This window comes from Heterocephalus glaber, unplaced genomic scaffold, assembly GCF_053883595.1.
Source record: "Heterocephalus glaber isolate CG9 unplaced genomic scaffold, H.glaber_assembly_v1.0 deba00000347, whole genome shotgun sequence".
NCBI lineage: Eukaryota > Metazoa > Chordata > Mammalia > Rodentia > Bathyergidae > Heterocephalus > Heterocephalus glaber.
Window position 1 is genome coordinate 55,706,674 of NW_028258143.1, and position 21,387 is coordinate 55,728,060.

The window sequence follows — 21,387 nt, forward strand, 5'->3', positions numbered from 1 at the left end:
AGAGAGATTCTACAGGGTTAAAGGATATGATGATTTGTGGACTTGAGACTTTTTGTCTTTCTTTCCTTTTCTTTTCTTTTTTTTTTTTTTAATATTTTGGTGCTGAGAACTGAACCCAGGGCCTCATGCTTGCTAGACAAGCGTTCTACCACTGAGCTAAATCCCCAGGCCCAGACTTGAGACTTCTTGTCAAAATGCTTTCTGTAAAAGTTATATAAGGATTGCATGAATGAGTGAGTGAATAAACAAAAATAAAGATGGCAGATTCAGTTTATTTGTGGAGGCAGCACATTGTAAGAGAAAGCTGAAGGGCTTAGAATTGCTTTATGACATGTTAAAAACTAGAATAATGAATGGTAAGAAGAATATTGAAATTTAAAAAAATGCAAAGGAACTTCTTCCACCTGTGAATTCAAACAAGAATGGTATGCCTAATTTTTACCTATGCATTAGCAAGAATCGAAAAATAATAATAGTCATGATAAGGTAGTGTAAGACAACCACTCTCAATCACTGCTGGTGTGAACTGGCACAGCCTTCCTTGAAAGAAATTTGGTAAAAGGTAACCAGTCTTAAAAATTCCTATATATTTTATTCCAATTATGTGTCTTGGTGAAGGATAGAATATCCATATAATTGTATATTTGCTGCCATTAAAACTTATGAGTATGATGTAATGTTCAACAAAACTGTAGGATATTAAGTTAGACGTAGACTATATGTCTAACTATGAGAAGAAAAATGTGCTGGAAAAATATTGAAAGGATATTTGGGACAATATCGAATGATTGCTTCTGGGTGGTAGAATTTAGATTTTTTTCTTCAGTAATATTTGTATCTTTCCATATTTTCCTCAGTGAGCATGGGTTACTTTGATCCAAATGAAAAAAATTTATAAGAGAATTTGGAGGTAGAATTAGATTCGAGTTTAAGCTCTCGCCTACACTAGTTGTGCAATACTTAGTAAATTATTTAATCTCTTTGGGCCTCAATTTGTATCTGTAAAATGGGGGGTGACAGCATCCAACTTTCAGGGTAGCTATGAGGGTCAACCCAGACACTATTTAAGGAGTTTGGCAAAACTGTTGGCACACAGTAGGTACAATAAATAGCACTCATCATAATTATTACTCTGGGATTAGAGGTAATTACAAGGTGGAAGGAATATTTTCTTCTACTTTACCAAATAATCTTTTAATTTTTATTGTTTATTACAACATTTTCAGAAAAAAACTTTAAAGAGCTCCTTAATGTTAAACTCCAGTTCATTACATATATGTCTTCTGATTCTTTTCAGTGAAGAGATCTACGTTTTTTCATATAGTCAGTAAACACAATATTTTATGTTTTGCTTAACATTTTGAGCCTCATTTAAACATTTTTGCTTACAATGTTGCATATATCAGTGTTATTTAATGGCTATATGACTATAGCAAGAGCAATACACCAAAATTTATTTACCATTTCCCAATTGTTGGGATTTAATGTTATACATATATTACTTGTAGATGGTTGATGTTGAGAATAAATTTATTCATGATGGGATAGTCTCATAATAAATAATACTAGATCTTAAAACCAGAAAATATCAGATAATAAAATACTGGTTTTTACATCATTTTATGAAATAAAAAGATCATTTGAGGGCACTTTTCAGTTTAATTTTCATGATATCAGATCATTCTAATGTTGCAAAGTACGTTCTGTTGCGAAGTTACATTCTGAATTGAACAGTTACTTTGAAATAAGAAAGCAGTCATCCAGAAGCTATAAAGCAATTTTTTTTTCAATTTCTTGGTTTCTTCACCACAGAATATTATCTTTCAGTTATAGAAAAACTATACTTAAAATTCTTATTTTCAGTTACACTAAAGTGCCATACTATGCTGTATAATTTATCAGTTGTATTGTTTAGGTCATTCATGTTTTCTTTGTGTTTTTTCATTAATGAGCCATATAATTGAAAGGTAATCACTGCTGATTTCACAGTGGTGTTCCTTCATTAAGGCCCAAAAGACAAACTCAGAATGTAGAGCACTTTTGTGCCTAAAATTTGCTTTATTTTAAATGAAATGTTTCTTGTGAAATCTAGTTTTTTTAAAAAAAAATCCCTCATAGACTGTTGTAATATCAGGAATCCTTGATCCTTATCATTTATAAGAACATGCCTCTCTTTTCAGACTGGAAGTCAGGGTCTGCTGGCCCGCAGTTCATTTTGTTTTACTTTCAGTTCTGTTTGTGTTTATGAGTTTCTGATTGCTTCATTTTGTTTTTACAGTTCTAAAGTATATAGTGGTAAATAATTTTTTAAGATAAAATTTTTACTTTTGTTGGAATTTGTCATACTAGTATATTTAAAAATTTTTATAGGGCTCTGATTATATAGTATTTCCTTATATTTCACTGCTAAGCATAAAATGATACTGGAAAAAAGCTAAGTTCCATTTAGTATTTTAAACTATAATTAGCAATTTTTATTTTATCTAACAAAGCATTTGTGGCTTAATAAAAAAAGCTCATACAATGGAACTACCAAAACACCTTTATATAAGTAATTGTATTTTCTTTTAAGTATTTTTTCCTGGACATATGGTAATCAACTTGAGTTAGTATATAAAAAGATAGATCAATTTTAGAGCTTTTATTGTAATTTAAGTAGTCCTTTAAAAAAGCTAGTAATATACAATGCTACTGGTATGAGAACACATGCAATTTAAAACACTTCTGCTAATATGATAGCATGAACTAGGTCACAGTTATTTCAATTTGCATTTTTAATATTAGGAAATCTGAATATAATTCTAAGCCTTGACTTTTATTTATTTCTTCTCATCTGTATTCTATCTTTTCATAAATTTATTTAGTTAAAAAGTAGAAGGCCTTATGAATTTACATCCAGTTTAAAAAATAATAAGCACTTTATTCATGTACAATGCAAATTACTTATTCCATTTCTTCTTTTGTCTTCTATTAGGAGATATTTTAAATTATTTCCTTTAGATGATCTCCTCTATCTTGTCAATGGTGTTTTTCAATTGCCATAAAGTTTTCTTTGTTCCACTATTGGGCTGATAATTATGGCCTTTATTTTTGCTTCTAAATTTAACATCTTAACTCAGCTAGAATGAGCTGTATTATCATATGTGAAGTGGTCCTAGTTTCTTTTTCTACACTTATTTCTGGCTATTCTTTCTACTAGCAGTTATTACATATTAAATATTTATTCCTTTCCAATTGGTTTATTAGTCTTAGTTAATCTTTCTATTCAGCATCATGGAATATTTAGAAATGTTGCTTAATAAGGTATGAGTATTTTCCTAAGAGATTTTTAAATACTGGGAAGATAACTATCATTAGAAATTCCTATTCAAAGTGCTCTACTAAATAAGAAATTATTTCCCAAGACCCTAAAATGATAATTTTGAATAGGGAAGACCAGTTTAGATAAAGAAGAAAAGCTACTAGCTCCAACTAGGACATTTGTCACAATGGCAGATATTGTCCGCTGTTGTGTGTAGTTTGCTTCTAGTATATTTGTATGTAGTTTTTAAAATGTATAAATTTGATTACAGAGTATTTTCAGATAATCATATGGGCATTTTAACGACAGAGTTTGCACTGTTGTTAAGAAGAAAACTCTGCTATTGCCTCACTTCTTAAAAGATAAAGTGAAAATTGCACAGCATGGCTTCACTATCAAGTTCCAAGTTCTCACTCAGCCTTCTCAGACATCTCCTCTCCAGCCTCCATGGTCTCTATTCCTGGGGCCCATGCCTCTTTCTTCCTCTTGCACCTGTCCATGGACTCCTACCAGATAGGATCCCTCAATTACCTAGGATATTGGCTTGGCTGCTTTAACAGAACAATTTAATGGTGATCAAAACAAAGGGGATGGTTTATTTCTATTTCATGTAAGTGTGTGCTGGTAGATAGGCTTAGGGGAGGCTTCTATGTTCCATTATGCCACACAGGACAGTGCTTTCTATTTTCTTGCTTTACCAACACCGGAAGGTTTGCCTTTGTCCACATGTACAAACACCTGCACCTGAGACCACGGGAAAAGCTGCAAGAGGCAAAAGAGAAGAGCCTTCCAGAAGTCACCAGCACTGCATTTCCCCATTTGAATTTAGTGCCATGGTCTTCATTAGCAGGAGGGGGAGCTGGGAAATAGAATCTCTAGTGACCATGTACTCAGCTAAAATTCGTATTGGGATGGAATGTGGAAGTATGTTCTGCTATGAAAAGAAGGGTGGGGTGGACAACAGAGTTCCCCATTTTCTGCCCTATTTTTTCTCTGAAGTCTTTCCCAAGATCCTTAGCAGAATTGCTTTCTCTTTTCTCTGGGTCCCATATTTACAGCATAGTTTCTGTATTTCTTTTCCTCTTGAGTCTCTGTTCTCCTTTAGAAGAAGCACAGTGCTTCCTTCTTGGAGTTCTTCTTCTCCTTCTTCTCCTTCTCCTCCTCCTCCTCCTTCTTTTTCTTTTCTTTTTTTTGAGATAGAATCTCACTATATAGTTCAGGCTGGCCTTGAACTTGCATCAATCCTCCTGCCTCAGCCTCCTGAGTGTGGGGATTACAGGCATGTGCCACCATATCCAGCCCTTGGAATTTATCTTCGTATATTTACCCAAACACTACTTTTATTTTCCAATATCACATATTATCTGTCACATTAACTTTTAATTTAGAAGATGAAGCTTTGCCACTCATCTTCCTCCTGTAATATGCAAGTCCTTCCTGTGTCCTCCCCCACTCTGTATATTTCTATAGTAACTTGATGTCAACATTTGTGTTGTGTTGAAATAATTATGATTGTATTAAATAATTATAACTCAATTAAATAATTGGGCCATGTGGGTGTAATATAATAACCTTCAGCACCCTAGTATTTTGATTTTCCAGGAGTTTGTAGACATTTATTTTTAGCAAATTACTGTTGTTATTTAATGTGTGTGTACTTATCCCTGAACTCAATCCAGACTTTCCCCCGATTACACAAACCTTCTTGCAGTGTGTTTAAACACAGTAAGCATAGCTTACATCTTCCAGAAGCAAGCAAAGCTCTTCATGTGTTCCAGAGAGACCGTTTGCAGGTCTGCCATGTAGCTGGTATCCTCCACTCTCTTTTCTGTTTGTTCCTTTGCTTCTTGGAGCCCAGGTCTCCTCTTTTTGGTTTATTATTTATTTCATTAGAACACACCAGGAAGTTCCAGGAACTTCTTGAGAAAGGGTCATGAGCAGTAATATTTGACACATTGCTAGTCTGAAAAAATGTCTTTATTCTTCTCTCATACTTAAATGAGAGTTTGGCTGGTTGCAGAATTCTAAGTTGGAAATACTCTTCCTTCAGAATTTTGAAGGGATTATTTCACTGACTTCTAGATTTTGTTGTTGCTTTTGAGAATTCAGATGCTGTTCCATTGCCTGATCCTTCCTAAGGATGATGTATTATCTCTCTGGAATGTTCTGAGAACTTTCACCACAAGGTTCTGAAATTCCACGATAGTATACCTACATTTTCTTGTGTTTCTCTTACTGCATTTCACATTTCTTATTGACTCTGATTTTCCCTAATGTCTAATTTTATTTGTTATATTGTTTTTTCCATTTCTACTATCACATTTTAAATTTAACTAGAGATGAGAGGCTCATTTAAAAATGTTAAAGCAAAGCATATGTCTTTTATTAAATTTTTTTTATTAGTACAAGTTTGTAGTACATGTAGTTTACAATCATCTTGGGGAGTGGTTACATGTATATACTACGGCTTCTTTTTAAAAAAATTCCCTTTCCTCCCCTCTCCCTCCTCCTCCAGTTCCCCTAACCCAATTTTCATTTTTGTTGATATCGTTAATCTTAGCCCATGTTATGGCATATACTGTTTACATTCATTGGGGTTACTAGGTTCCTATGCATGGCACATCTTCATTCCTCTCATTTCCCCTTCCCCTCCTCCTCACCCCTCGCCCTCGTTCCCTTGGTCCTCTTCCCTATTGCAGGAGATCCATCCCTTTGTCCTCTTCTATCCATCCTTTATTATTCTCTTTGTTTGTACTTTGCCTCACTCAAATGAGAGTTGCTATACAGTATTTAAGCTTGTGGGTCTTGTTTATTTCACTCAACATTATGCTTTCCAGGTGCATCAATTTTCCTACAAATGTCTCAAATTTGTCATTCTTTATAGCCAAGTAGTATTCCATTATATATACACATATCACTTTCTTTATCCAGTTGTCTGTTTATGGGTATCTAGGCTGCTTCCAGGAGTTAACTATTATAGATTGTGCTGCTATAAACATTGGTATGTGTGTATTACTGTAGTATGATGTTTAAGCTCTTTGCAGAAGATATCTAGAAGGAGGATAGCTGGGTAATATGGAATTCCTAATTCTCCATACTGATTTCCATAATGGTTTTACTAGTTTACATTCCCATCAACCATGAAGGAGTGTTCCTTTTTCACCACAGTCATGCCAGTATTTGTTGTTTTTTGATTTCTTCATGATTGCCAGGTTTTACAGAGTAAGATGGAATCTTAGTATTGTTTTAATTTGCATTTCTCTAGTGGCTAGAGATGTTGAACATTTTTTCATCTATTGGTTGTCTATTTGTAATTCTGCCTCCATGTATGTGGTTTTTTTTAAAGCCTTTTCTTTCTTGCAAGATCTCTGTTTTCTCTAACGTTCTCTTTTTTCTGCTTGTTATTTTGGCCTCCTTTTTTCAGTTGTAGGCTCTTGTCACATGGCTAGTAATTCTCAGCTGTCTGCTATTTTAAGATCAGGCTCAGTAGAATCTCTGCATGTGTGTGAGGCACGTGGGCTGGCTGCTGAAATGAATGCCCCCCATGGAGCAGAGCCATTGCTGACCCATCACCAACATAACACAAGTGAGAAATTAGCCTTTATTGTTGTGAGTGACTGAGATTTTGGTGTTCTTTATATCTACAGCTAAAGAACACAGAAGTTCTGGAGCCTTTTCTTCTGTACTTTAAAAAAATAACTGCACTGAGGCATAATTTATATATAATAAGTTGCATGCATTTAAAATGTGCTACTCAATGAGTTTTGAAGGATTCATATGCTGGGAAGCAATTTTCATAATCAAGATACAGAACATTTTCTGATCCCCAAAACATTCCTCATCTCTCTTTGCAACACATTCTTCTATCTGTTCCTTGCCCCAGGTTACCATAGATCTACTTTTCCCACTGTAGACTAGTTTGCGTTTCCATAAATGGAATCATGAGATGTGCTCTTTGGTGTCATACTTTTTTCATTCAGCATAATGATTTTGAGATTTACTCATGCTGTGGGTGTTAGAACGCATGCCTTTTCATTGACAAACAGTATTCTACTGTATGAATATAGCTCTAAAGTATGGATGCACATTTGATTACTCATTCATATTACTAAATATTTTTGAGCATTCACCTCTCTACACATGTATTTAGGTTATTGAGACATAAAATATATTAGTACAATGCTACTGCTTTTATACACTGTAAAATGACACATACATTGAAAATTAGGATGAAATAAAAGTAAATATAACTTATTTTCTTCTGGCTTACATGTATATCATCCTGATCAATCCCTGGGTGTACATAGTAGGTGGCCACTATGCTATGACACTTGTATGTACATCTCCATGTGGATATACCTTAGAAATGCCTCTAAATTGATGCATTATCTTTCCCCTAAATTCATCAGCTTCTCATGATTACCCTGAGCATAAAATCAGCCTTTTCACTCAATTAAACCAGATTACTAAGCGTTACCTTCCTCTTACCTCTTTCTTATCCTTTATAAGCAATCATCAACCCAATGAATCTCAGATTCAACCAACAGGTAGTCTCCCATGATCCCTCTGTGTTCATGGTCTATCCATACCTTCTATTTCTTCTTGGATCGAATCTGAAAAATTTTGTTTTTCTAGGAAATCATCTGTTTCTTTTGGGTTTCAAACGTGTCACGTAAGTTATATGTAATATTTTTGGCCTCTCTAAAACTTGTAATTGTACCCTTATTTTATTCCTAATTTTACTGTGTAGCTCTTTTTTCCCCCTTAATCAAGCTTGGGTGGGATATATCTGTTTTCTTGTTTTTTTTAATTTTTCAAAGAATCAGGTTTTCAATTCATGTAGTTTTGTTTTTCATTTTACTATTTCAGCTTTAATCCCCCTAAGGTACAGTTTAGATCCTGTTATTCCTTGCTTAGTAAGTCCTCAATGGCTCCCCATGGCATTCTGAATTATGTACACATTCTTCAGACAGGTACTCTTGTCTTTAAGGCAATGTGGATTGAATGGAGTTCTTTCTCCATTGTCAGAGAAGGAGAGCTCTAGTTTTGTGGAGAAGAAAACCATGTCTGCAAACCAGCCCGTAATCTGTTTAGCTATGTTATACAACACCTTTTATGTTTAACATCAGGGGCAGATCCCTGACCTCTGGCAAGGCTGTGAAATAGACCTTGCTTCCCTGAAAGTTAGGGATATAAATAATATTTATATATAAGGTCTGCAAAACCATAGGATCAGTTTCATGAGCTGTAATTAAATAGGACTCTTGCCATAAATTCTTTAGTTCTTGATGGCATGCAACAGCTGGTGACCTTAGTTTTTAATAGTGTTTTCAGGGGAGGAGGAAAGAAAAAGAGGGTCATTAATATGGCCTAGCCCCTGAGACTTTTGTGAATATTTTGGTTTAGCATATACCCCCACCCACTAAGTAGAAGACATCTGTTCCTTCTGTCTGTAGCCATTGTTATTGGCATTGAAGTCAGCCTAAATGAATAGATCATCTAAATTGTGGTTTACTCATTTGATTGAGAGAGAGCCCACTTTGGTGCACTTAGAAAACTAAGCTGGCTTTCTTTTCTTTTTCCCAGAGTAACATTCTCAAAAGCTGAAATTACTGATCAGCTTGAGGTCTCTTTTTACTTTCTGTGAGAGAAAAAAAGTACCACCAGCTGCCAAGAACTTTCTATATTCAGAGGAGTGTGACTGCAGGCTTGTGAGCCTGTGGGCTTTCATGAGCATGCTGTCTGAGAAGGCCTGGGCTGTGGTTGCGTCCCACACTGACTCTGTTCCCAGCTTATGAGAGATTGCTAGTCATGGCAGGTAACGGGTGGTCTAAGACATTGAGGAGATTTATTGACATGGATATGATAGAAAACAAGAATAAATTCATGTGTAATTTGTACCTGAGGGTGAGGCAGATTGCTTTGTGGTGATTTTGGGTGATAAGTATGTGATAGAAATTGCCTAACTAGTACATAATATGGAGGTAAAATATTATATAAATGTTCTTTCCAAACATTAGAAATTAAATATTTTTATTTCAATTGTTTCTTATCATAAAATTATTATAGATTCAGTAAAAAAATTATTAGGTAAAAAAGATGAAAAGAAAACTTCTCCAAATTCCAGAGAAAATTGCTCAGTATTTTATTCATCTCTTTACAATATTTTCCCCCCTGGCCACATGTCTACTTAATAAAAACGCAGCTATATTGGGTAAATTCTTTAGTGACATGCTAAGACAGCTTCAAAGAAAATAGTTTTGACATTGCTTTCTATGTCTTCTTGTATCTGGTCAGATTTGTGACTTGCTTATTACCAATAGAATGTGGCCCAAGTGATTCTATGGGACTTCAAAGGGTAGTCAGAAAATGGGGCTCAGTTTCTGCCTTGTTCTCCCTTATTCTCACATTGGAACCCCAAGTCACCATGCAAATTGAACTGCCTGAAGCCTCCATCCTATAAAAGTGTCCATACTGTAAGAAAAGGCTACATGTAGGCACTGTAGTCAACAGCCCAAGCTCAACTTCCTGCTGGCAGCCATCTTGGGTCTCCAACCCAGAAGGGCCTGCAGATGACAGTAGCCCAGTTTTCATCTTAGTTTATTATTTTTTTGTGTAGTGCTGGAGATGGAATGCAGGGTCTTGCACATGGTAATTGTTTCTCTCCATCTTATTGCAATCACCTGAAAGACCTTGTTACAAGAACTGCCTAGGTGAGCCCCTCTTGAGTACCTGACTTACCCATTTTTTGAGAAAAGCAAAATGGAGTAATTGAAATAATTCGTTATGAAATAGAAGTTACCATAACACATGCTTAAAGCAAACTGATAAATTTTAGCAGCATATTATGAGCTGTTCTTTCATGTCATTCCGTTTCTTTCTGTAAGCTTTTAATGGTTACATAGTATTTTAATGCATAGAAATAACATCTATTTTTTAAGTAACCCTCCAGGGTTGAGTGTTAGATTACTTTGCCTTCTAACTAAATCTTTTAGTAAATAATCTTATAGAGAAAATCTTTGTGCATATTTTGATTTTCTTAAGATGACTTCCTACAATTTAAAAAGAAGTGCTGAAACCATTTTTAGTGCTTTTAGAAATACCTTCCGGTTACCCTCTGCCAATATTATCTAGTACCTGATAGTGTTGGTGTATACATATACAGACTCACACACGAACACATGTACAGAGAACACGGGAGAGTGTGGGTTTCAGAGTCAGAGGGCTTATAGGCTTGAGTTCCAACTTGCAGCTCAATAATTTGCATAAATTTGGGTAAATTACTTGTATCCTCTGAATCTCATTTTAATCATCTGCACACTGGTTACTATAACACCTCAAAGGATTGCTATGAGACTTAAATGTGGTACAGTGTTAAGGTGCCCAGCCCAGAGTGGCCATTTAAAGGCTAACTGTTGTTTTTATAATTACTTGTTTAGTGTGAGGGGATCATACCCAGATTGCTTTTTGTACCCTTCCCTATCTGCTGAGTGCTTCTGCTACCTTCCAGGCCATGCCATGGTTCCTGCCCTCCTAGGCCTTGTGTGCACCTTGTTGGTCAATTCTGGGTGAATGGTAACTGACAAAGAGTGAACGTATCACTTCTTCCAATCAGGGGATCATAGTAAGAGACCATTCTTGAAAGCAGAGGCATCTTGAAGACCAATGGAATGAGTTCCTGCTGCTAGGACTCCTGGCACCTGCCCTGCCCCTCATCTCACCCTTCAAAACACATGCCCTGGGCATGCCCCATTTGTGAGCCTGACCACGTTCTCAGGCAACTGAAAGGGGCAGCTGGCCTTCCTTTGCAATAAGAGAAGTAAGAAAACCAAACCATGCAGACATTAATGTTCTTTCACATAAAGTTTTGAATTACTTTTGGGAGACACCACATGAGCTCTGAGAAGTGTGAAGGGAAAAGGGGTCACAGATATGGGGTGGGACTGGGCTAAGATCTCTGGGCTCTTTGGAGCACAGCAGCTCTGGTCAATGGAGAAAGGCTGGTGTTCCCAAGTGCTAGCTGCAGACTATCAGTGGAGGAGTGTGGGGAAGATTTTCTGAGCCTTTTGTACTTCTCTGTTGATTTTTCTCTCAGTCATTCCAGAAAACTGGATGAAAACAGTTTTGAGGAGTGAAAACAGTTTTGTTTTGGTCTCTTTAACTTTATTAAAGTTTTTATATGGGAACCAGGCTTTGGCTGGAAAGATGTTTACTTGCCTAGAATTTGGACGGTCTCATTGTAAATCTGCTATAGAGTTTTCTTCTTTAGTGACTGGGACTAGGACAGATGTTCTTTTTTAAAATGATGTAAAAAACAAAAGTAAATTATTTTCATTATGGATGTTTCCTTTTAGCCTACATCCTCATGTTGTAGCATCACACATTTTCTCATAATGTACTCATATGCAAAAATATAGGTTTTTGTTTCTATAAAACAAATTTGATCTTCCTCATGAATCCCCATCTGTATCTTGGAAGCGTGAAAAAAAGAGTTAAACACAAGGTTTTTGCGAACTCAGTCTGATGCCATCAGTGAAATGGTCTTTATGGCTGCTCAGATGCATTGGATAACAAGAGCTCTGATTCATGCCTGCCTTGTCCCTGCTCCTGTCTTAGGAGGAACTGGATATGCGGGAGATGAGATGAAAAGAGATGGGGATCTTTTTAGAGATTTTCTTGGGGTCCATATTAGTTCCTGCTATGAAATTGTTGGTCTTTGGCTTCCTGAGGAACTAACCTTGGGGTTGGGACACTCAGCCCCACAGTGGGTGTGGCTGACACCTGAGGTTGAAGCCCTCAGCTGGGATCACCTGCAGCCTGCTCCGGAAAGGCTGCAGCTCTCCACTAGGGACTTGGTACCCCTCACCTTGACTCTTGCTGGTGCTGCAGGCTCTCCAAGTCTGTGCCACACCATCTCATCTGGCCTGGCCTCATCCTCCCCTTTCATTCCTTACTTTGAGTCTGACTCTGGGCCCAGCTGCCATCTGCATCTGCCCTGGTGGTGGGGGACATACAAGAACTTCTGGGCCCTGTTCCAGCCTCCAGGATCCAGGTGGCACATGTCCTCACTTTGATGGGGTGGCTTCTGGTTTGGGGGGACCAAGCTCCTTCCAGAGTTCAAATAGCATAGAGTTCAAAGGCATAGTTGCCTTCCCTTCAGACTTCTTTCCCCTTGGTCAACAAGCATCCCCTCTTCTTGTCCAATAAGAATCTTCCTCAACTGAAACTATGATCTGGTTGGCAGGGGTTCAGGTTTGATATTTTAACCAGGGTGATTTGTTATTTAGACACTTCTCTCTCCCTCAACTGAGTCTGGCTTTCAACACCAATGTCTCACTAAAGAAAAAGAAACTTGGTTCTGAGATTCAAAGTTGATCCACTGCATAACTTCCTTGTGTCTTTCCCCTTGGACAATAACTTTATTCATGTAGCTTGGAAGTAGAAAGGCTACAAGTAGAGATGTGAAGGCTTTGATAAAAGTACCTTAAAAATATAAAAATGTATTGTCTTTTAGCCTTGGAGGCCAAAAATCCAAAGTGAAGGCCCTGGTAGAGCCATCTTCCTTTTAAAAGCTGAAGGAAAATCTCACCTTGCTTCTTCTTAGGTTCTGGTGGTTTGTGAGCAATCTTTGGTATTACTGGGGTCTGAAGACACATCTTTCTGACCCTCAGTCTTCACATGGCTTTCTCCAGGGTCTCTTCACATACTCTTCCCTGGGTGTTTCTGAGTTATGTTCAAGTTTCTCTTTTATATAGTCATTCTGGATTAAGATCCTTTTTTTTTTTTTTTTTTTTTTTTGGTACTGAGGATAGAACTCAGGGCCTTGCGTTTTTGAGGCGGGCAGTGGCACCACTGAGCTAAATCCCCGGCCCTCATTCTGGATTAAAGGCCACCATAAAGACCTCATCCTGATGATATCTGAAAACACCCTGTGTTGAAGGAGATCACATTCTGAGGTGCTGAGGGTGAGGACTTCAGGACTTCGACATAATCTTTTTAGGGGATGTGATTCAATCCATAATAGATACCTAGGTTGTTTCTAGGTTTTTGTTAATGGTGGCATTATTATGGATGAAATAATAGCAACTTTACCTATAGCAGATATCTCTGGGTATATTGTATTTTATTTTGGTTGAAATAAAATGCCAAAATTTAAAAATAACAAAAGGATGTTAGAAATAAGCATTTCCAACTTAAACAATTGATTTCTGTTTTTTATTATTCATACATTTTCAATTAATACTATAATCAGAAGTAGAAGAGAGTTCAGGGCTTGGAATCAGTTCATTCATAAATAAATAAATAGACTGAAATGGACATTGGCCAAAAGATAATAAAGCATGAAGGGCAAAATAAATATTTAAGAACTGGAAAGTTTTAACTAAAAAGTAACTCTTTTTCTAGGATTATTCTGAGAATCCTGTTGCTTTGTGATGTGTGTAGTTTTTCCAGATATTTTTCCATGGAAGTTAATTAGTAGTCATGTTTCAGTATATTTGACATTCTAACGTTGCCAAAGGCTTCCAGAAGGAAGAAACTTATGTTTTTGATAGATTTACTGCAGAAATAAGACCCTAATAGTTTGGATCAGGAGAGCCCCTTGAAACCTCTCCATCACCAACAAATTCACCCTTCTCTCACTTACCTGGCCTTGACCCAAAGCCTGAATCCTACTGTATGTGTGCTTCTGTCCTGAGGTTTCCCTTTGGACCCCAGCTACTCAGCTGTCCTCTGGTTTAGTTTCATGAGTAGCTAGAATTCAGGTAGACTGTTGGTCCTCTGGAGTCCTGAGCTTTTTTGGCAAAGCTTGGATATAAAGTTCTCCAAAAAGAGCAATAGGTTTCAGATCCGGGCAGACTGAGGTTTAAATTGTGGCTGTGCTATTAACTTACTCACTCATTCACCCACTGAGGGCTCTTGGGCAATATTTTAAATTTCTCTGAGCCCCGTTTTCTCAATTGTAAGTGGGAATTATGATGCCTGTTTCCAGGCTGAAATGTTAAATAAGCAGTCTGTTAAAACCAAGGCACAATGCTTGGCACAAGGGAAGAGCACAACAATGTTAGCTTCCTCTCATTAATCAAGGAACCAATGCTACTAGAAGAGAGGAAAGGGTTACCGATGGGACTATGGTGGAGCTCTAATGTAGATCGTGCAGACTCAGGGGTAGGACACTGGAAAGAGAAGTAGAACAGAGATATTCAGAGTTGGAAATCAATTCACTTATAACAGGCTTAGTATGACATGGTATTTATTGTGCAATAGACAGTAAGACACAACCAAACCATTCACAACAAAGAACTCTGAGGTCAAAAATGTTGATAGTTCTGAGACTGAGAAAGCCTGGTCCAAAGGGCTGGCTTCTTATCTTAGCTTTTCCAAAGGATTATAAACTTGGGTTTGTCACTTTGGTGCTCTCTGCCTCAGTGTCTTCAAGTACAAATTGTGCTTGCTGAGGTTCATGAATTCTATGATTCTGGGGTTCAATAAAGCAGGAAACTAAAATGTTTAGGCCTGAAGAAAACAAAACTGGCGTGATTCTGCTCTTTGCTCCATCTGGGAAAGTATGAAAGTGTATTAGAGTTGGGGTTGAAAGGTTCCAGTCACATTGAAATATACTAATAGGAAATAACTACCTCTTCTTTCACCCAGGTTACTACTAGGTAGCCATTCTCTTCCTAGCTGCTTCAATCTACCCGCTATTGTGGCCACATAGACAGTATTGTTCTCTGAGAACAATCTCTCAGTCTACTTTAGTTTCCTCTTGTACCATTTGAAGGGTCTTGAATCTTAGCATGTGCTAAGGATCTTTATTTTATTAAATGAGCTGGATTCCAATAAAAGTATGACTATCACAACATTTTTCAAATATTTAATGTAAATTCTAACCTTTCTGGGGCTGAGAAAACGTTTAGAAAAAGCATCAGAGGACGGCTCCTGAGATTTTGTGGAGACACAAAATCCTCAGTGCGCTTAGGATGACTGTGGTTGTTGAGCATCAGTGGTAGCAGAAGTGTACATTGTGTGGGTCTTGGCCAAGTTGTTTATATTTTTAATAATATACATCATTTCTATAATAACCATATGGAACTCAGTGGCTAGAATATTAATACTAACTAAAAACGTATCTAGTTGCTTTTTGTTTAGAATGCAAGATCCATGATTCTCTTTTAAGAACACCTAGTAGGCAATACTAGGTGTGTTGGTTACTTTTTTCTCATTGCTGAGACAAAATACCCAACACCTAAAGTTAGAGGGGAAGGGGTTTATTTGGCTTACAGTTCGTAGAGGTTTCAGTCTACAATTGGCTGGCTCCAAGGCAGGGATGACAGATAGGCATCTCAGAGGAGAAACAACATGGGGTGCACAAGGCAGCAAAGACAACAAGAGAGACTTAACAGCATCTCCCTGCCCCTTCTATCTTATTCAGACTACTTAGGGCAGGTGGCACTCACACCCTTAATCCTAGTGCCCTTGAGCCTAGCATTGCACCATGAATCAAGTCCAGCTTCACACACTCTAGATCAAGACCACATGAGCCTTTGGGGCGACATCTAGACCAAGCCATAATACTAGGTAATATTTCCCCAGGTCCCAGCAATAGGAAATAGGATTTGGTAAAAAGAAACTTTGCTTTTGGTATAAGTGCAACTAGCCAGATGAAATCATATGTCTACCAGTCAACTCAGAAATCTGATTACGTGGGGACGAACGCTTCTAATAATCATGATGTTGGTTTTTCTTCTTTCTCCTCTCCTTCCCACACACCTCCCCCTCCTCTTCATGCTCCTTCTCCTCCTCTTCCTCCTCCTTCTTCTTCCTCATTGGTGTGGGTTTCTGAAGAACTGAAAGCACAGAGCACACGTTTACCATACCAACAGCATGGTGACATACTATTCTGGAGTGTTTAATTGCCATGATTATTTTTTCAGTGGAGCTAAGATCAAAGTTATTGCCAAGCAATCATTATTTAATGACTTCTGCCAGAGCAGCCCCTGTGTTCTCTATTCTTGCCCTGCACTGGCAGATGTCTCTATAGGGAGAAGTCAGCTGTGGTAGGTTTTCTTGTCACTAATTTTAGTAAGGTCCATGCAGAAAGGCCCAGTGAGACTGACATTTCACCAGAAAGATTCCCTGACTAACATATAGTGAGCAATTGTTCTCTGTACTGTAGGGTAAAAAAAGAGGCAATGTGATATTTAGAAAGTGTATTTGCAGTTGGCGATAACCAATCTTAACTCTTCATCCTCATTTTTTTAAAGGTTCAGTTTTCTTATCTGTAAAATGGGATATTATTTTCTTCATTGAATTTTAAAAAACGATTAGAATGAAACAATATCTAAATTGCCTGAGCTAAATAGGAGCTTAATAAATATTATTAGTGTCCTTGTCACACTCAGACTTGTTCCTATGCCTCCTAGCATCCTCTATGTCATTGTGGGAGCAAGAAAGGCATTGTAGAGTGTCAAGCAGGGATGCATGATTGGTGTCATATGAGACAGAGACCTAGTACTGTGCAAAAGGAGAGGCCACTCCAGCCTGGGGAGCCAGGGAGAGAGAAGAAGCTCGTGGGGACTAATCTCAATGTTCTCCTTGTGGGGGTACCTCCCATCCGTCCCAGGTCTGGATTATTTATGAGTCCCCATGGCCTTATGCCTAACGCTGGCATAGCCTTCTTGCCTTGGTGTGTGGTGCTGGTCGTGGTGGTGGTGGTGTGTGTGTGTGTGTGTGTGTGTGTGTGTGTGTGTGTATGCCTTTCCCTGCCATCCTTCATCCCTAGTCCTGCCTATATAGAGCGGGTAAAAGTAAGTGGTCACGGGATGAATGAATTTTAGAGCTGAGCTGAGAACTGTGCATGCTGAGATATCTAACAGAGAAGATCATTCCAGGGTACTGAACAACTGCAACCAGCTTCTCTCTCCCATTCAAGGTACATTTTTAGCAAAATTGTGCTTGCCACATTTTCTTTTTTGCTCTGAGCAAATGGTTGAAGTGGCCATTGTGACGAGAGATTGTTTTTCTTTGGTCTCAGGCCCATGAGGTGGAACAGAGCAGAACATATTTCACTAAGATTCTACCTGAATCTCCCCTCCAGGGAGGAGATGGACAAAGGTCCGCCCCTCATTCTATGGATTCAGACGAGTCCCAAGGGATGGATACCTGCTCCATGCTGCTGAGACCACTATGTTGGTCAGAATGGTCAGGAATAAGATTCAGCTCTTCCATCTCTGCTTAAAAAGGAAAGGAAACAATCAAACAATCAAACAAACATTACCATTTGCTTTTGATGAGCCATTATTCCGGCTGTGTTTGTTTATGGCCAGGCAGAGACCAACTGGTCAGTGCGTCTCACTAACAGCCTCTCTTAGCCACCAGCTGCGTTGCCAGGCGGTGAGACTGAGCTGGGGCCTGTAAAAATCACACTGCTTCTATCAGCGATCCAGCTATTTATCTCATACACAGCACTGGCTTTTATGGGGCAAAACTCTTCAGGAATAAGAAGTTAGGAAAGACAACTGTTACTGTCATAAAATGGTCCACTCTGGAGCTAAGGAGGCTTACCTTTCTCGCTTCTCATTTGTGCAGAGTTTGACTGCAAGGCCCAGCAGAGGATTTGTAAAAATGTATTTTTTTGGTGACATTGTCCAAGTTAGATATTTGTGTACTATTTTTCATGAAAACGATGTCTGCTCTTGACTTCACCCTGACTGAATAAATGTCACCAGAAAACCTAGATGTGTAAATGTTTTATTTTTTCAAATTCTGGTCACTCACAGAAAGAACACATAAAAATATTCCTGTGTCAGAAATGGCTCATTTCCCCCTAAGTTTCAGGTGGGGCGGTGTCCGTTCAACCAGAGAGTGTATTTCCCGGCTTCCCTTGTAGTTAAGTGTGGCCTTGTGATGGAATTTGGGCCAACATGATATAAGCTAAAGTGACATTAGACACATCTGGGTCTTAAAACCTAGGCTACTCGTCTTTAACTTCCCTCTTCCTTCTTCCAGCTGCTGGGAAATGTGATAGCTCGAAGCCCCACCTGCCCACCTCTCCTGGTCCTCACACTCAGGTAGGAGAGCGATTCAGTCACTTAGCTTTTGGGTGTCCTAGTGACAGCAATTCAGATTATACCCAAATGAGTTCACTTCCCTCTCTTCCCTGTCAAAGTGAATAAACAAATGAAATAGAAAGAAACTCAGAGTTTATCTCTACATTTACTCCTGATATACCTATTAATTAAAACTGAGTTTGTCTAAGTCAAGACACTAGAACTATTCTTATCAATACATTCACTCAAACATTGTTGGCCTTATGTCTAAGATAGCACTCAAGTTTTGAATTTATTATTCTACTCTGTTCTTCATAGGATTGGACACACTTGATAATAATATGAACTTGCGAGTATGTTGTGAGGTTGAGAGATAATTTATTCAAAATACTTAGCAAAAGCCCAGGTCATTGTGAGCAGAAAATAAGTAGTAATTTATTAATAGAAAATAAGTGTTTAGTAAATGATCATTTTTGCCACTTATAAAAAGGTGCTGTAGTCAGGAACAGTGGCACACATCTGTAATCCCAGCACCCTGGAAGGCCTCAGCAAGAGGACCTCAAGTTTGAGCCCAGTCTGGGCAATTTAACAAGAATTTGTCTCAAAAGCAAAAATAAAAGGGTGGGAGGACTGAGGGTGTAGCTCAGCTTTAATACCCCCCAAAAGAATGTGTTATTAATAATGATGTATGCTTAGTGTTTTAAAACTAAAACTCTGTACAAACATCTGGCATTATTATTGTTGAGCCTATTTGGAAAAAAATAAGAACTTATCTATCGTTGGCAGATAGGATACAGTCAAAGTCAAGAGTGGAATGTTTACAAGAGACAAGTGTAGAGTAAGGGGTGGAGGGAGGTGGCTGGGCAGCTCATGATACCCTCAGCGACCCAATTCATGATTCGTGGTTTCCTTCCCAGGTCCTGACTACACATGATTGGTTCAAGCAGATCTTCTAGACCAAAGCTGGGCCAATCAGATTCCCTATCCTGAGAGGTTGAAGGTTGGAGGAGTGGAGGATGGGGAGGCCTGTGGTACTGCCCAGGTCCCTGCTCTTTCTTCTCTCCTCTCCTCTCCATGGAGCCATCCCTGTGTCTTTCCCATAAGCCACTTCTTGCCAAATCCAATCTGTTTCTGGCTTGTACCCAAAGAACCTTGACCTACAATGACAGGAAAACAGTGCTTGCTTTTTCTGAAGTGCTTGTGCTATATGCTTCTGAGGTTTGTATGAATGACAAAACCTAGATGAGTTTATCAATATGGCTGAACTAAAGTGAGAAAACCATAGAAACCTACACTTTTGAAAATTTCATTCTGCCTCCTTCAAATTATTGTTTTCCCTGATGAAAACTAAATTCTAAAACTATCAAGGACTAAGTAGAACCACGTTAAGGCTAAATTAATGCAGTTTATGTACAGGGACATACAAATAAGGTATTAAGTGTACCATGCTTCATGGGCTCTTTCATTAAGACCACAGCGAAGGAGAACCTTGAGCCATGTGTAGGAGGCATGGGCACCAGGACCTAAGTCTCACACATCTCAGAGAGAGGCGCTTGGTGAGCTGCAGGCCAGCCTTGTCCCCCAAGGCTGATTTGTCTCTAATGTCCCACATGTGCTAATTACAAGGCCCTTTTCTCTTTAAAGCAGTCCCAGAACACCCACTCCTGAGAATAGCCTGCCTCTGCCCTGCCACTTGTAAAACTGCTATCAAGTGGGTTTTGAAACATAAACAATTACATGGATGATATGTGTGGGAGTAGACTATTGTAAAAATAAAAAATTATGTTTATCTCCAGTGGAATAAAATGGAGTGCACCCTTTGCCCTGGTCATACTTTATTTCAGTCACCTTCATTTTATAGGGATTTTTTTTTCTTAAAGAAATCTCTCCCAACCATAATAAAAACCTCATTGATCCTTTCTTTGGAAACATTCATAACCAGATCTTTGATGAAATGCCCCATAATGGTTCTAAATGAGGTGTATTGAACTGTTTTGTCAATTCATTGCAGGAACAGTGGTATTGCCAATATTAAACAGGAGGAGGTAAACAGTTCTTGTAAAAAATATAACAGAAGCAGTATAATGCTTGCCTTTTATAGTCACAGTTTTATATTTTTAATCCTATATATATGGCTTGGAAATGTTCAACGCTCTATTAAATAATGAAAGTAAAGATGCCATTCAGTGGAAAAGGCAGCTAACAAGGTTGGGCTTTCTATGAAGAGTACTGTCAGACAATTCCTTTTAATATTTTTTTCTCTTGTAAAATTTTTTGTTATATATTTTTAGTATATATTTGTGATACATAATGAAGATACCCATCATGGGGAGCTCATATATATATATATATTTTTTTTTTTTTTAATAAATTTTTATATATATATTTTTTTTCTGGTTCCTTTTTACTTCTCTTTCCCCATCCCTCCCACCTATCTCTTCTTCCCCATCTAATCTTTCACAGCTCTTCAGACAACATTCATTCATCCATCCATCCATCCATCCATTCATTCCTTCATTCATCCAGCTGCTGTTTATTGATCACCTGTGGAGAACATCAGGCAAGTATTCTGTTTGTGTCGATGTGTGTATTTGTGTGTGTGCACCTGCATGTGTGTGGTACAGAAGCCAGTGGTTTCTGAGGTCCATGGCAGGTATCTGATTGACCAGTTGTCACTGAGCCACTGGTGCTTTTTCGTGGCTGTGACCTACCTTACTGTGAGGAAGTGTCCTAGCAGAGAGAGTGAGCTGTTTCCTGTTGGGTTTCAATCAGCTTGGAATCTATCTTTGATATCAACAAGCAGGACCGCCCACACTTGTTCATTGTCTGCCTGGCTGCCCGTGTTGGCGGGAAGACCCCTGGGCTGGGTTAACACACACCAGGTCAGTTCCCTGCTGGTTGCTTGGGCAGAGAGAGGGGCAGGTGGGCTTGGTGAGATGCACTCCGTCCGAGTTGATGCCCGCGGTCCACAGCCCCGAGTGGCTCCACTCACATTTGGCTGCTTTTTTCTTCCCCTGGCCCTTGCATTGTAATCCCGCC

At 38.4% G+C, this 21,387-nt stretch overlaps 1 long non-coding RNA gene across 1 annotated transcript in view; it reads left to right on the plus strand.

Moving 5' to 3' along the window:
* LOC147829972 (uncharacterized) overlaps nucleotides 1-20,908 on the plus strand; it is a 63,931-nt gene extending 43,023 nt beyond the window's left edge. The window contains exons 2-4 of the long non-coding RNA XR_015445897.1: nucleotides 18,308-18,369; nucleotides 19,266-19,566; nucleotides 20,812-20,908. This is a non-coding gene — a long non-coding RNA (uncharacterized LOC147829972). The remainder of the gene's footprint in view (nucleotides 1-18,307; nucleotides 18,370-19,265; nucleotides 19,567-20,811) is intronic.
* Nucleotides 20,909-21,387: the final 479 nt, after the last annotated feature.